Source organism: Aptenodytes patagonicus, unplaced genomic scaffold (assembly GCF_965638725.1).
Source record: "Aptenodytes patagonicus unplaced genomic scaffold, bAptPat1.pri.cur scaffold_88, whole genome shotgun sequence".
Lineage (NCBI taxonomy): Eukaryota > Metazoa > Chordata > Aves > Sphenisciformes > Spheniscidae > Aptenodytes > Aptenodytes patagonicus.
In genome coordinates this window covers 10,001-12,500 of record NW_027472036.1, presented here as the reverse complement: position 1 = coordinate 12,500, position 2,500 = coordinate 10,001, and the positions used below count along the sequence as shown (strand labels likewise).

The window sequence follows — 2,500 nt, the reverse complement described above, 5'->3', positions numbered from 1 at the left end:
GCGAGGACCGCGCCTCCCCCCCTTCCCTCTTCTCCCCCCACCGCCGCGCCGGGACCGACCGACCGACCGGCCCGGCCAACCCCGGCGGCCACGGCGGGACGAGCTCCGCCCAGCGGGCGCCCCGGGAGCGGGGAGCTTCGGCGCGCTCCCCGAGTCTCGATTTAGGGGGACGAAGGCCCTTCGCCTCGGCCGACGACGCCGGGCCGCGGGGAACCGCTCCCCGGGCCCGGGGGCCGCCGCGCGCGGGCCTGCGAGCCGCCCCAGCCGCGCCGCTGCGCCCGCCGCCCGCCCAGGGGCGGCGGCCCAGGCGGCGATTGATCGTCAAGCGACGCTCAGACAGGCGTAGCCCCGGGAGGAACCCGGGGCCGCAAGTGCGTTCGAAGTGTCGATGATCAATGTGTCCTGCAATTCACATTAATTCTCGCAGCTAGCTGCGTTCTTCATCGACGCACGAGCCGAGTGATCCACCGCTAAGAGTTGTCTGCTTTTCGGCACCGCCCCGCGCGCGCGGGGGGACCGGGACCGCTCCCCGAGAGCGGCCCCTCTCTGAGGACGGCCCACCGCCCGACCGCCCCACCGCCCCCCTCCGCCCGCGCGGAGGGGGCGCGACGCGGCGCGACGCGGCGGAGAGGCCTCGCCTCGCCTGACCGTACGAGCACACTGAGGAGGAGGGGGGGAGAGGAAGGGGGAACGGAACGGAAAACCCCGAACGGCAAGGGCGGGGAGCCCGCGCTCCCGACCGACCTGGGAAACGCACCTTGCCCTCGCTTCGGAGCCGGCCCAGGCGCCCGGGCTCGGCCCGGGCTCCGCACGGAGGAGGCGGCGGCGCGCACGGCCGCGCCCCGCCTGCCCGCCTCGCTCGGGACACGGAGGCTGCTGCCGCCGACGACGACGGCGACGGGCGGCAGCGGGGCGCCCCGCCGGCCCCGCGCGCGCCTCCGCGACAACCACGCCGCGCTACGACAGCCGCCTAGCCCCAACCCACGGCTCGCCCCGACGGCACCTCCGCGGCTACGCCGCCGCGCCGGAGGCGGCAACCGCCGGAGCCCGAGACGGCGACGCACCGCCCGCGGAACCGCCGGACGGCGCCCGCCGCCGCGCCGCGGCGGCCGCCCTCCCGGCGCCGCCGCCGCCGCTTCTCGCCTCGGCCCCTTCCGCGGGCACGCGCCGGGCGGAAGGCGGACGGCGCTAAGCCGGGGGCGGCGCCCGCTCTCCCCGTTTCCACGCGGAGACGGGGAGTGGGACGCCCCCGACCGCCCGACCGACCGCCCGGCACGGCCGGGAAGGGCGGCGGGGAAGCGACGGGCGGGGCCCGGGCCGGGACAGCCGCGCGGCCGGCGGCGGGCGCCCTCCGGCCGACCGACACGCCGAGCGGCGACGCCGCCGCTCGGACGGGGGGTGCCGCCCTCGCCGGCGGCTAGCGGCGGGACACCGCCGAGCAGCTCGCCGGGGCTGGGAAGGAGCGGAGCGCAGCGCGCCGCGGCGGCCCGGCGGCCGCCCGGCGAGCCCCCGCCGCGGGGACTCGCCGCCCCGGCGGAGAGCCCGCGCTCCCGCCGGGGTCGCCCGTTGCGAGGCAGGCAGGCCGGCCACGGCCGGCTACCCCGCCGCGGTCTCTCCGCCGAGACCGGACCGCGGAGAGGGGGGGGCAGCGGGACCCCCTCCCCGGCACGGCACGGCCGCCCGCGGGACGAGCGCGGGCGGCGGCGTCCGCACGGGGGGCTTCGGGGAGCAACTCCCGCCCCTCGAGGCGCCACCGCCCGGCCGAACCCGCGGGCCGCGCCGAGCCGCCCGCGTCTTTAAACCTCCGCCCGGCTCCGCGGCCTTCGGCCCCCGGGCTCGCCGAGGGAGGGCCGCGGAAGCGCGGACGCTAGGTACCTGGCCCTGGGGCGAGGGAAACGACCTGCAGGCCCCGCGGGGGTGCCTCCCCCGCTGCCGCCCTCGGGGGAGCGTCCGCCCGCGGGGGCGCGCCCGACATCCGCCGCCATCACCTCGGCCTCCTTCCCGGGGCCCGGGGTTTCCCTCAGTAGCCCGGCGCTGCGCCCGGGAGGAGAGCCGTGGCTCGGGCCGCCCGCTGGCGCGGGGCGCGACCCGGCGGGGGCCTCGCCCGCCGAAGCCGGCGGCGGCGGCGCCCGTCCGCGCCTCCGGCTCCCCCGCAGGGGAGGGGAGGCGAGGCGGGGGTGCCGCCGCGCCGCACGGCGCCGCGCGCCAGCCCGGAACGCCCGGAGGCCTCGCCCTGCGCGGCCGGCCGGACGGCAGGGCGGGCTGCTCCGCAGCAGCCCGCCCCGGTGCGGGGAGGGCCGGGGGAGCCGCCCCCCCGACCCCGAAGGCCCTCTCTCTCTCGCCGCTCGCACCTGCCGGCCCCGCGGCGTCGGCGTCGCCGCCGGTCGCCGCTTCCTCCTCCGGCTCGAGCGGGCTCGGCCGGCGGGGCTCGTCACACCCCGCGCCGGCAGCCCCCCCCTTCCCGCGCGCCGCCGCCCGCGCTCTGACCGGCACGCGGACG

The 2,500-nt window shown here is 81.2% G+C and overlaps 1 non-coding gene across 1 annotated transcript; it reads right to left on the bottom strand.

Annotated features, from left to right (window-relative positions):
* Nucleotides 1-326: 326 nt before the first annotated feature.
* Nucleotides 327-479, bottom strand: LOC143173491 (5.8S ribosomal RNA). The gene has a single exon (XR_012997565.1). It is a non-coding gene; the product is annotated as a 5.8S ribosomal RNA (ribosomal RNA).
* Nucleotides 480-2,500: the final 2,021 nt, after the last annotated feature.